This window comes from Talpa occidentalis, unplaced genomic scaffold, assembly GCF_014898055.3.
Source record: "Talpa occidentalis isolate TD23 unplaced genomic scaffold, MPIMG_talOcc4v2.1, whole genome shotgun sequence".
Lineage (NCBI taxonomy): Eukaryota > Metazoa > Chordata > Mammalia > Eulipotyphla > Talpidae > Talpa > Talpa occidentalis.
In genome coordinates this window covers 143888736-143903006 of record NW_026555331.1, presented here as the reverse complement: position 1 = coordinate 143903006, position 14271 = coordinate 143888736, and positions in this window count along the sequence as shown.

The window sequence follows — 14271 nt, the reverse complement described above, 5'->3', positions numbered from 1 at the left end:
TAATAGATTTTCACAGATTTAAACAGGCTCTAAAAGTAGCTCCTTTTCTCCAACTATAACACGTATATTGAAATAATTCTCCTAAATCCTAAAAAAATTACTATTGTTATATAAATATAATTGCTTTGCTATTGCTGTCAGAGAACCGCCATTGTCTCTGAATATTATAACATGTTCCACTGATTTCTAGAGGAAGTAACAAGTTAAAAACTCAAGGCACTGGTGATTTTTAACCTAAAAATTTGGTCTACAATTACAAAATAGTTTTTCCAAATTTCCATATTGCCAAGAACCTGAGATACCCTTTAGGTTACTCATGAATGCCTTACTTGCCCCAAAAAAGTCTCTTACATGGCCTATATCTATGTTTAACTAAAAAGAAGTTTATGTCCCTTTCCACTTTATTATGTAGAAACAGGCAGGAAGCATAGGCAAACAAGGAAATGGCAAGAAGGGTCAAGGCAGTGAAATAGAAAGTCTGAGAACATTGAGGTCAAATCTCTAGACCAGTGTCCAACAACTCAGTGGCAATCTATCACTGACTCTTTAGTTCAAAATATCTTTCTATTTTTTTTTCTATTATTTGCTTTTATCACTAGCTGCAGGGCATGGCTCTAGGTCACCCTCCTAGAATTGAAAAGGCTTTAACCATTTTAAGTTCATATTCTGATCCACTTGTGTGGGGGGGGTGACATCGTCTTAATTGCCCAAGATTTTTCTGGCTGTATTAGTTAATAATCTATCATTAGAATGATCATTAGTAGAGTTTTAATTATACCTCAGTATGTAGTATACTTGATTTGATATAATTGATCTCTTCTCAAGCATTTTAACCCCTTGAATTCACTAGATTTCCTGAAAGAGGAAATAAGATGCTGGCCAGAGGAAGTAAGTTCCTTGAATTTTATTCTGGTGTCCATGCTACAAATGAATGCTTTAAAAACTAAAGTATCTGAGTGGTTCTGGAAGATGTGGGTGGACTACTACACAGTTATAAAAAGATAAACTTTTGTCATTTGTGACAACATGGATGGAACTGGAGGGGATAATGCTAAGCAAAATTACTCATAAGGAGAAAACCAAATACCAGATTATTTCACTTATGTGTGGAAAATAGAGAAACAAAACAAAGGGTTGGACAAAACCAAACCATTAACAAACCCTAGAAGTCTGATTGCAGAATTGAGATTACCAGAGAGGAAGGATGGAAAGCAGGGTATGGAGGGGAACCCAATGGGCTTGTGGCAAAGAATTACAGGTATCCTGGTGGTGGGTGTGGTGTGGAAACATACATCCAAAGAGATGCGATCCTTTATCTCTGAATCATATACACTCCAATGATCCAATGTTATCTCGATAAAAAATATAAAACAACTAAAATTTCTTCCAGAAAGGAACCAGGCCAATGAACAATGTCTTATTAGAAAAGACTATCACCTTCAAACATTTCAAGACCCAGGGAAGAGAAACAAAAAGTTCAATGTGGGGCCTCCCTGGTGGCACAAGGAGTTAAGAAGCAACCTATGAAGCTGTCTGCAGCCACCACAGCATGAGTTCAATCCCTGGCCAGGGAGCTTCCCACATGGCACAGCAGACCTTCCCTGTCTCACCCACTACTCCCCTCAGCAGTGTATTTCAGTCGATCTGCCTGTTCTGTTCCCCCACTCTATCTCTGGTGAATCCTCTCACCCCCCACACACACCTCTGGCCTGTACCCCAGTGCTTGTATGCATAAATAAATAAATCTTTAAAAAAAAAAAAAAACCAAAAACCAAAAGCTCAACGTAAGAAAAATTCTTCTGATCCTTTATTCTAACTCATGATGGCATATTTGGTGAAACATATTTCCTATCTCCTTGTTCTCAGAAAAACTGAAGGTAGTGGTCAAGGATAAGAGAAATATTGGAGAGTTATATGAATTAGGTGGAGACAAAAATACAGAGGAGGTAACAGGTCAGGACTTGTAGGAGGAATGTCCATGTAGAGGGACTAATATCTAATGCAGAAGAGTCACTGAATCTTTGCAATAAAAGTAATTAACCTCTAGACAAAATACCTTACTCATAGACAGAAAATCTTTCTTCAATAATTCTGACACATGCTAATCAATATTGAATTTTATTCTTTGATGTTACCCTTTCAGTCAGACCCTTCAGTTTCAGTCTATTCTGAGGATAACCAATAGTGAGAAAGTTCTTTAAGTTGAGCTACAATGTCCCATTTGACTTTTCTTCACTGTTCTGAGTTGAGTCTAGAATGACCCAGGTAAAACCTGTTCCTTTTGAAAAATCAGCTCTTTCAGAAACTGGAGGCAGCTCTGAATCTCCAGTGGATAAGAGCTGAGGCTTTAGAGTCAAACAGAATTGAGTTAGAATCCTGTAACCACAACACAAAAGCTTTTTGGGGGGAACAAGTAACTTAAATGCTCTGTTTCCTTGGTTTTAAATGGGGAGACGATATCTGCCTAAGTGGACTGTGAACATTTTAAATAATGATTTAAGTTAAGGACAGTACAACCATACTACTTGGTGCATAATGTATGCCAATAAATTTCCTCTCACATCCTCATCAACACCGGATATCTGATACTTTCCTTAAATGATGTGCATTCTATATTCCTTATTATCATATCACACATCAGTAGTTCTTGAGGACACCATATCTTTTTATATATCAGAAGTAGACATTAATAGCAATGATTTCAACCCTATGTGACTCAATACCTCTTAATATATGTTGTATTGCTCTCTTCACTATCCTCAAAACACATGAATAGAAAATGAATTACCTACAAAAAGTTTCAAAAACTCATGTGATATCCTAAGTGCAGTATAAATGAACCATTTTTAAAGTAACATAATAAAATATGTAATTCAATCTATGGAAATATATGCACTAGACTAAAATGGCAAATAACATGAAGAAAAAAATTGGACTTAAATATAAAATTTCTATTAATGTACCAATCTCAAATGCAGGTTGATACAGGAGTGAATAGTCATTTTCTGAAATTGTAAACAGCCCCTAGTAAAATTCTGAACACAAACTAATATGTTCCCTTGTATACATAATAAATATCTGGAAAATTCAACGTATTATAAATACCTTGTAAAACTACTTTGAGATTGAGGACTCAAATTAAATGATTATAACCAATTGCTACCTATAATAATATCCTACAGGACATTTGAAGTTCATAAATAATATAGGACAATTATTTGACAGTGTGACCTGGTTTTTACATTATAAAACATTTAGCATCATGGACCAGTAATGCTCTCACCAACCCCAAAGCACTGAACACAATAAAAAAGTACTCCCACAAATTTCCAAATTATCTCTACTGTTTGAAGAGGTGTTTTTAAATCACTGTTTGAAGGATTTCATCAAGTTGTACATTTTTTTCTTCTCTGAACCATTTTTAGGTCCAACTCTGGTCTTACTTTGTCAGAATATCTGGCAAGAGGTGGATTTTGAAGCAGTGCCATGTCTTTCAGAAAAGTCTTCAATGTTACCCTTTAAAATATCCATATCTGGGAACCCCCTCTATAAGCCAGACAGAGGGAAGGTACACCAAACAAACTCAGGATGCTACATTTACTTTGGCCAAATTTTATTTTATTTTGTTTATAATTTTATTTTATTTTGTTTCAGTCCATCTTTTCAGTCTATCATTTTGAATCAGATTCTGACATATCACATTATCTCTTCCTGTTTTTCATCACCTGCAAATTAGATAAGCATTTCTCATCTGTCTTTATCCAGGTTGCTACTAAAAATGAGGAAACATACAATGACAACTGTGTGAACCTGACTAGAAATTTCCCTCCATGTTGACATAGCTTATTACACATCACCATTTTATTAATAGGCATACAGCTAAAGGGATCCACAAGAGAGGTGGTAAATAGTCTTGCTCAAATTAAGATAAACTATGTCTATAGTATTTCTCTTCTGTGTGAAGTCACAAATATCTCCAACTACATTAAATATTAGGGCAAAATGCTCAATCAGAAGCCTATTCTAGGGCCTCCCTGATGGTGCAGGTGGTTGAGCGCAACGCTGTGAAGTTGTCCGCAGCCTCTGCAGTGCGGGTTCAATCCAGCCAGCCAAGGAGATACCCGCATGGTGCAACAGACCTCTCCTGTCTCACCCACTGCTCCCCTCAGCAGTGTATTTCCATCAGTCTGCCTGTTCTGTTCCCCACTCTGTCTCTGGTGAATCATCTCACCCTACCACGCTTCTGACTGTATCCCAGTTCTTGTATAAATAAATAAATCTTTAAAAAAAAAACCTATTCTGAACCCTAGGGGTAACAATGCATCTTTATAAATTACTTCACTCCAAAATTTTCATTAAAACTTTAGAAATAAATGCATTTTTATAATAATTGACAAAATGTGTGTACCCTCTGCCAGCTACAAATTTCTTAAGGACCAGGTCTGATTCACCCTTATAGCATAAGCACCCACAGCAAGGTCTAGAACTTGACTTTTTTTTTTTAAATTTTTGTGTAAAAGAACTGGGGTGTAGGCTAGTGGTGTGGTGGGTGAGTGGGGAGCAGGACGGGTGGATCTACTGAAATGCATTGCTGAGGGGAGCTGCCAGTGAGAGAGGAGAGGTTTGCTGTGCCCTATGTGGGTCAGCTCCCTGGCTGAGGATGGAACTCAGGCTGTAGGGGTGAGACTGTAGCACTGAGACTTAACCCCTTGTCCACCAGGGAGGCCCAAGACCTAGAACTTTGAAGTTATTTAAAGTCTAGGCCTTTTGATTTATCATCCTCTAACCCAGAATTTAGGATGAATTTGTAACTCTATTTTTGGTTTCTGATTTTACAATCACACTGTTGCATAATAGAAGCATTTTGGAATGTGGTTTGATGTCTACCATGCTGTAAATTACCTTCCCAGACTCAGATCTTTGTTCTTATGAGGGAGGAAAAACTGTGCTAAAAACTGAAGGAAAAAACAGTAACTTTTCCTAACTGATCTGAGCAACAAATGAGTACAAACTCATTGTTTTAGTTTACACAAAATGGATAGGTGGGGGATGAGGGAAGACAGAAGGGGAGAGAAAATGGAAGCTGTGCATGAAAAACTTTGTTTTCCCCAGGCCCCATCACACTAATTCCCTTGGCTGTATGTAAGATCTGGGCATGGCCATTTACAACATACTTTCTATTATCCAAATTTCAAGATCACTTGCTTCTCTCAGCTCTTCCCATATTTCCAGTTCACTCTTCAAGGCACTCTCCTTCAATCAACTATTATCCTCGTTTCATTCCCAGATTCAAATCCTTTCTGTGCCCATAATCACACCCTGCATTCACTCGCAACTCTCATAGTCCTCACTATGCATGTCTCTAGAATCCCCAATCTTGGTTTCAAACAATTTTTCATCTATTTTTTCCTGTTCCTAGTTGCTAAGTCAGTCAGAAAAGACAACCAGTTTGACTTGTCTCACTTTAAATTTCAGAACATCAATATCAAGTGAGCCTAAGAGCCCTCCCAGTAATTCCACAATATTTCCCTAGACCATTCAATTTTTTGCTATTCTGGGTAACTGTTTTATACTTCTCCTTTGGTCCTCAAACCCTTAACTCCTTAAAATGAACCTTGAAGTAATGAAATTACTTTTTTATTTCACAGAAATTATAAAAACAATCAGAAAATAATGCCTTCAACATCTCCCAACTTGCATCTGATACTACACACCCTTTAACCCAGTGAATAAAGTCTTCATGATCTTATTCAAGAAATTCGTAGTCTTCTACACTGGGCTCTATCATCACTTCCTACCTATAGGCATGCTTCTGAAAGTGTGCCTTTCTCTCCTACATCACCTAATATCCTCTGCATCATTCCTAAAACTTATGAGTATGCTCGGCCTCTCTGGGGGCCTAGGAATTAAGTCTCAGTGCTATCACTGCTACAGTCTGAGTTCAATCCCCAACCAGGGAGGTGACTCACCTATGGTGCTACAGACCTCACCTGTCTCACCCACAGCTCCCCTCAGCAGTGTATTTCTACCCCCACTCTGTCTCTGGTGAATTATCTCAACGTCCATACCTATGGCCTATCCCCCAGTTCTTCTATGCAATAAATAAAAATATATATATATATATGAGTATGCTAAAATATGACCCATGATAGAAAAAAAACAAAGAAAAAACTATTTTGTTTCCATATTGCACTCCATGTACCTTTCCCCTTTGCTACTCCCCATTTCTTAGGTTGTGGAGGGATGAAGAGGTTAAGGGAGAGGTAATAGCCAACAAGAGTGGAGTTTCTCTTTGAGGTGATTGTTTTAACCATGACTATAGGGAAGGTCGCATTTATCTGTGAATATACTAAAGTCGTTAAATTGTCCAATTTAAATAGTATTATAAGATATGTGAATTGTATCTCAATAAAGTTGTTAATAAAAAACAAAACAACTCAATGAGATGCCACTTCACACCCGGTAGGATGGCTATAATCAAAAACACATACAAAAACAAGTGTTGGCACCATGTGGTGAAAATGAAACCCTCTTATATCACTTGTAGGAGTCTAAAATGGTGCGGTTGCTTTTAAAAATATTTTAGCAGTTCTTCAAAATGTTAAATATTGAGTTATCACTTCCAAGTATATCCCTAAAAGAATTGAAAACCTTCTTCCACACAAAATATGTGTACACAAATGTTCATGCCAACATTATTCAGAATAGCCAAAAATTATAATCAACCCAATGTCCATTTTATGACAAATATGTAAATGAAATATATACATGTAGTTAAATATTAATATTTATTAATTAATATCAAATATTAATCAGCACTTGGGAAGTAATGGAATAGTGATACATGTCACGACATGGATTTAAAAAAAACATTATGTTTAAGGAAAGTATATGGTGATGAAAGCAGAGTGAAGACATCAGGCTTGCCCTCCTCCAAATACTCACAGTGACATTGCAGCAGATCAAAGCAGCATTCACGAGGGGGGAAAAACAGATGATTACAGAATACACTAGGAGTAATGTCCATAGGAGGGAGAGCCCAGTGAGCAGTGGAATAGGTCTAGCTATAGAGGTAATGGCAAAGCCTGGTCCCCACTGGTTATGGCTTTCAGAGCAATGAGCTATAGGGACAATTTCAAAAAGACACTTCTACAGATAGGAGTGGGACTGATTATCCCTTGGACAGTAGAGACCAGTACAGACTTCAATAAGGTTGACACTAAGGAGATTAATGGTGCATCAAACAGGAGATGGAAGGAAAGATGAACCTGGGGTGTAATCTGAAGTAATCTGTCTGAATAGCAAAGCAATCTTGAAAAAAAAAAAAGAGGAATGGAGGTACCATGCTCTCAGACTTCAAACTATATTACAAGTTTACAGTAATCAAAATGGTATGGTATTGGGATAAAAACAGACAAACAGAAAATGGAACTGAAGTGAGATCCCAGAAATATACCCACATTTTCATGGACAGTTAATCTAAAACAAAGGAGCCAAGACTATGCAGTGGAGAAAGAGAAGTCTCTTTCACAAATGGTGCTAGGAAAACTGGCAGAAAAATGAAATTAGAACAATCTGTCACACCATATACAAAAATTCACTCATAATAGATTGAAGATTTTGATATAAGAGCAGAAACCATAAACCACATAGAAGAAAATAGGCAAAACACTCTGCTATATTGGCTTCAGGGATGTCTTTGGGAACTTTGCTCCAACAGCAAGGAAAACAAAAGCAAAGATAAACAAATGGGACTATATCAAACTGAAAGCTTCTCTACAGCTTAGAAACTATTGTTAAAATGAAAAGGATTTATAAATTGTATATCCAACAAGTGGCTAATATCCAAAATCTATAAAAAACTCATACAACTCAACAAAAAGAACACAAAGAGGGCCTCCCTGGGGGCAAAAGGGGCTAAGTCTCAGCACTATGAAGCTATCTGCAGCCACAGCAGAGCCAGTTCAATCCCCAGCCAGGAAGCTTCCCACATGGCCCAACAGACCTCTTCTGACTTGCCCGCTGCTCCCCTCAGCAGTGCGTTTCAGTGGATCTGCCTGTTCTGCTCCCTACTCTGTCTCTGGTGAATCCTCTTACACCCCACCCTGCACCTCTGGCCTAAACCCCTGCTCTTATATGCATAAATAAATAAATCTTAAAAAAAAAATAAGAATTCAATCAATGACATAGGCAGAGGAATGAAATACTCACTTCTCCAAAAAAGTCATACAGATGGCCAACAGGCACATCAAAATTATTAAACATCAACTATCTTTCAGGAAAATGCAAATCAAAACCACAATGAGATACCACCTCACTCCTGTGAGAATAGCCCACCAAAAACCAAAAAAATAGATAAAACAAATGTTGGCAAGGGTGTGGAGAAAAAGGAATCCTCATACACAATTGAGGAGAATATAGACTGGCCTAGTCTCTATGGAAAACAATCTAGAGACTCCTCAAAATATTAAAAAAAGATCTATCATATGACCTGGCATTTCCATTTCTAGGTATCTTTTCCACTCCTAAGTATCTGCAGCCACAGAAGACAATGAATTCAACCATTATATGTGTGTGTTCTGACTTCTCCACTCACCAGCTGTTCTCCATCCCTCTTCCTTTCCTTGGGTCTCCCTGTTCCCTGAGAGACAATAATACTGAAATTGGGGCCTATCTATAAGCCTACAATATCATCTCAGTTTTCAAGTGAAAGGAACAGTCTTGGATTTCTCACTTTAAATCAAAAGCTAGAAATAATTATACATAGAGAAAGAAAAGATAGATAAAAAGTTAGGCCTCTTACCCTAAACCACTGGTCATGTCATGAATGCAAAGTAAAAGTTCTTGTAGGAAATTAAAAGTGCTACTCCAGTGAACACACAGATAAGAAGGCAAAGTAGCCTTATCATGGATGTCGAGAAATCCTTAAGTGTTCTGCATAGATCATAACATTCATTTAAGTCAAAGTCTAATCCAGAGCAAGGCCCTCACTCTCTTCACTTCTAGGAAGGCAGAGAGGTGAGGAGCCTGCATTAGAAAAGTTTGAAGGTAGCAGAGATTAGATCATGAGTTTTAAGGAAAATAGTCATATCTACAACAAAAGTACAAGGTAAGGTAGCAAGTGGTGATAGAGATGCTATAGCAAGTAATCTAGAAGATCTAGCTCAGTTCATCAATGAAGACAGCTACACTAAACAACAGACTTTCAATGCAAAATATTTTTAATTAAGTTATTAACCTTATTTTTTAGACATAATACTATTACAACTTAATAGGCTATAGTATAGTGTAAACATAACTTACACATATGCTTAAAAACCAAAAAAATTACATAACTCATTTTATTGCAATATTTGCTTTAATACTTTGGTTTGGGACCAAGACCTCAATCTCTCCAAAGTATGACTGTAAACTGAAATTAATTCAAAGGGAAATAAGCACTCCTGTGTTCATTGCAGCACTATTTACAATAGTCTAGCTATGGGGAGAACCTAAGCACCCAAAATTAGATGAGTAGATCTGGTAGATGTGATCTATATACACAATGGAACACTATGCAGCAATTAAAAAAGATAAATTCCTATAATTTGCAATGATATGGATGGAACTGGAGGCAATTATGCTATGTGAAATAAATCCAAAGGAAAGAGACAAATACAACTTTCACTTATATGTGGAATATAGAGAAACAAAGCAAATGGTCAGACAGAACGAAACCATTAACAAACCCTAAAATCTGACTGTAAAATTCAGGTTATCATAGGAGGACAGGGAGAGTAAAGATTAGGTCTGGAAGAGGCCCAACTAACTATAAGGGAAGACTGTGGGGCCTTGGAGGTGAATGCGGTATGATAGCAGACATCTGAAAAAATGTGACCTTATACCTCTGAATCTCATACAGTCTTGAAAACCAGTGTTACTACAATTACAAAAATAATGAAGTCATAAACACTCAAAAAAAGAAATTAAAAAAAATGTAAATCTTTCAACCTGCTATTTAATCTACACTTGTATTATTGTACAATAAACCGTACCTACATTTTTTTAAGATTTACTTATTTATGCATCCTAGAGCTGGGGTACAGGCCAGAGATGTTGGGGGTGAGAGGATTCACCAGAGACAGAGTGGGGAACAGAACAGGCAGATCTGCTGAAATACACTGCTGAGGGGAGCAGTGGGCGAGTCAGGAGAGGTCTGCTGTGCCATGTGGGTTTCTCCCTGTCCGGGTGGGGATTGAACTCATGCTGCAGAGGCTGCAGATCACTCATAATGCGATGCTTAAACCCTTGTGCCACGAGGGAGGCCCTACACTACCTACATTTTAACTATCTTCGTAATTTCCTATCTTATTCACTAGCTTAAAAGCAATGTAGCTTAGCAACTATATTTTTACCCAGTTTACTATCCAGGCTACTTTGCCATGATGATTTTGTGGCAAATGATATTCACAGTAAAGTTTTAATAAACAAGTTAATTACCAGCTTACTAGTTTAATTCACATTATTATGTTTTAGTTTAATAGAAAAATAGTTTTGCATAATAGTTAAGAGGTCAGATAACATGTATTTAAAGTCCTCCCCTGCTATCTACTTGAGTCTTACTTTTTTCATCCATAAAAGGTTGATAATAACAGTACCTATCACTTAGGATTTTGTCACAATTACTTTAATCAATCTCTATCAAGAATTGGGCAAGTGTTTCATATTTATACATGCAATAAATGTTAACTATTATCATTGCATATTATAAAACAAAAACAAGGTTTTTAAAGGGAGATCTAAAATATTTTTCTACAAACGGTCTTTTGTGTGCTTTATATTGAACTCCCTGGCAGGTGAAAAATAACAATAAACTTCATTAAGGGGTGACTTTTCTGGTCAGTATAAAGGACAGAGCAGTTTTAATCCTGGCAAGAAACAGGGTCCGGAAGCTTTTCATATTCAATCATTTTCTTTAACATGAATAAGTCGAGTTCCCCATTAGGTCTGGAAAGGAGAAGATAATAGAATCAGTTCTATAATAGGGGCATTAAGCCCTCTTGCATTATAGGAAATTAGTGAAAAAGGCTGCCAGACTCTGATTTCCTTGCCAAAATATGGCTATGGATAGTCAATAGTAACATTCAGCTGGATTTAAAAAAATTTTTTTACTTGAACTAGCTAGAAACCCAAAAGGCAGTTTAGAATGTGAATGTCAGTCTTGAGCAAGAATAGGAATGAAAGGAAATAGACATAACCCTGTGTTTTTATGCAGGAGCTTATGAGAGATACCACTTTATTTATGTGTTTTAATTAAGGTGAAATGGCACTCCCATTGCTTTTTAATTTACATTATAACTCTATGTTTAGAATTGAAATGTAAGCCAACATAGGCACTGTATGCAAAATAATGACATTTTACATTTTTTGAATATGGATATCAGAGAGGGTAAGCTCTGCCATAGTAAACTGAGGCTAACTTAGCCCCATCACTCTTTTTATTATTTCTTTAGAATTAGCTTATTTTCCTTTCAGCACAGGCTTCATTACCACTACATTTCTTAAAGGCACTAATTTGTCTATCTGCTGTACGCTGCTTTGCAATTTGAGAGGGAAATTTTTGAGTCAATCTAACACCAACTAGGAAAAATTTCTTACTGGAATTTAGCAGCCTGGCCCACTGCCTTGCTACTGGTGATATTCTCGGTGGGTCTCAGAGAAAAGAAGAAAGCAAGCAACTATCTAGGGTAGAAAATCCTCTCTGCAATATTCTTAGAAACTTCCGGAGAAGCTCTTTGACACATGAAACATGCATTAGGTGACCGTGCTGTTTCAAACTTAGAGAAAATGTAACTCAGGGGCATCTCTTCAATACAATATAAATTAGTAAAGCTGAACTCTACAACCATCCTTTCCATATTCAACCTGTCTGATTACTTGATAGTCACACTTCTCACATACACAGTTCATATTTCCACTCACTGAAATGAAGTAGGCACACCAGGGCATCCCCAGACAGAATGATGCCCCAGCTGGACATGCTCCTGCTTCTCAGACAGAGAGCTCCATGCATCCACATGGATTCATATCACCAATGAATACAGATAACTAACATCAGCTCTCTTCCATATCATATAAAAAAAAGAGTTATTTCCTTCCCCTTTGGTCTCATTGTGCTTTATCAGGCAAAGATATTTAATTTTCATGGGCACATTTTTAAATATAAAAGGTACAAGTTAAAGGAAAAATATTCAACACCATTACAAGTGCCTATCTTCCCAATAACTTAAGTCTAATAGAGTTTCTATTTGACCTGCAATTTCATTGAACAACCTATCAAATTTTTTCATAAGTGTCCCCTTCTTTATCTCTTAAATACCTATCAGTATCTTTTCATATTTTTTTCTTCACTAAGCATTAGCATATCTTGCTAACACAAGAAGAAACAAAAAACATAGGTGCTTAGAGATATGCTTAAACTGAGATAAGGATGGAGAAGTTTTATCCCCATAATTTTATTAAACACTTCTTCCCAATAAGGAGTCTAAGAGGTAACTCCTAATTTTATCAATATATGCCTAAAGTGCTAAATTTTCCATTTTACTATTTCCTACTACCCACCCTCCCACCAAACTCTGAATCTTTGGCTATAGTAAAGAAATATCATTGTTACTTACAAATAAAAAAATCTACTTTGACTCATTGACTTGAGAAGTTAGAGGAAAGTAAAAGTAAAAAGCAATAATTCAAAGATGGCTTGACTCCGATCCCCAAGAACCAGATTATATAATATTTTATAATATGCCAAAGGCATGTTTATATTGATTGGCAAAATACACAAAAATGAAATGGAAATGGAAAGCATTTTAACCTTTGTGACATTTTTTTCATGCCTGTTATTTTTACTCTCTTTTAATAGGAAGAGGAACATTATGGGATAACTCGGAAGACAAAGCAGAGAAGGGTGCAAAAATATCCAAATACTATAAAATTATAGTTATAAGAAAGTAACACCTTCCAGTAAAAAAAAAACAAAAAACAAAAAACCACACTATTTTTAAAAGCGAAAGGCCAGATCAGCTGAACTTGAAAATAAAGGGACATTTTCCACATAGGAAAAAATGAATCATCATCCATTCCAGTTTGCTGACCATTGGCAGTTGTCTTCCAGGCCTGCTCCACTTACCTCTCTCTAAATTATATTCCAGAAATAGATTCTACACAATATCCAGATTGTGTAGAATAGACCTACACAAATTTCCTGTATGAAATGAGTTTTCTTAGGTGATAGATTAGATTTTTTTATTCTAAACTGAGTGCTTCATTAATAGTTTCTGCCCCACCCCTGAGTTATTTTCTCCTCTGACTTTTCTTCAAATATCTATTTGGCATGACTCAATAAAATATCCCATTACCACCAACTTAAATTCACTTCAGTAAACTTACATTTTTATGCCAGAATGAGTATTTTCTTTTTTCTTTAGAGACTAGAAATGGGATATTTTATTGAAAATATCTCTTGAGTTATTGCTAGAGTATTAAAAATAGAATTCCCTGCCCCTGGTGAATGAAACATACATCCATTATTAGTTCTATAATAATGTTAATAATAAGAGTCAAACTCAATAAGCCTAACTTAATGTGGATCTACAGAGTAATCTCCCAGATATGAAATAAGTGCTACACACAATGATTCATTTTAACAGGCAACAGTGCAGAACTATCTCATGTGATGAGGTAGTTATTATCTCAGAATACTGCAGCTTTTATTAAAATTCTTTATATAAAATGTGCACGTGCAAAATATAAAGCTATATCCCTCATGACGGAGATGATCCAAAGCCAAATGGTGTTAGAAATAGATAAAAGATTAGAGCCCCCATTAGAGATCCCTGAATTGATCAGAGTACTTTCGAGAAGCTCTGATATTCTTACTGAAAGCAGCCTGTTTCTCCTTTGTTTCAAGGATCTAAAGATTCAGGTTTTTTGCTTGCAAGAGCCATCCAAGTCATTCTTCAATTTGATGACTCCTTCTCTGTGTTAGAACCAAGCTGATACATCAACTTTCACAAGAAGATTTATCTAAGCCTTGGTCCCCTGACCATGCCACGTGCCTCTCTTCTATGTTCCTAATCATCACTCTTACTGGATTTATATCTACTGTATTACTTTACTGTGTCATAAACTGCTTCAAGACAATAACTGTGTCCTTTATCTCTTTGATACCTGAACTCGTGTTTGGCCTGGTATATAGAAGGAACTTAATAGGTATGTGTTGCTGCCTCTTCCTTT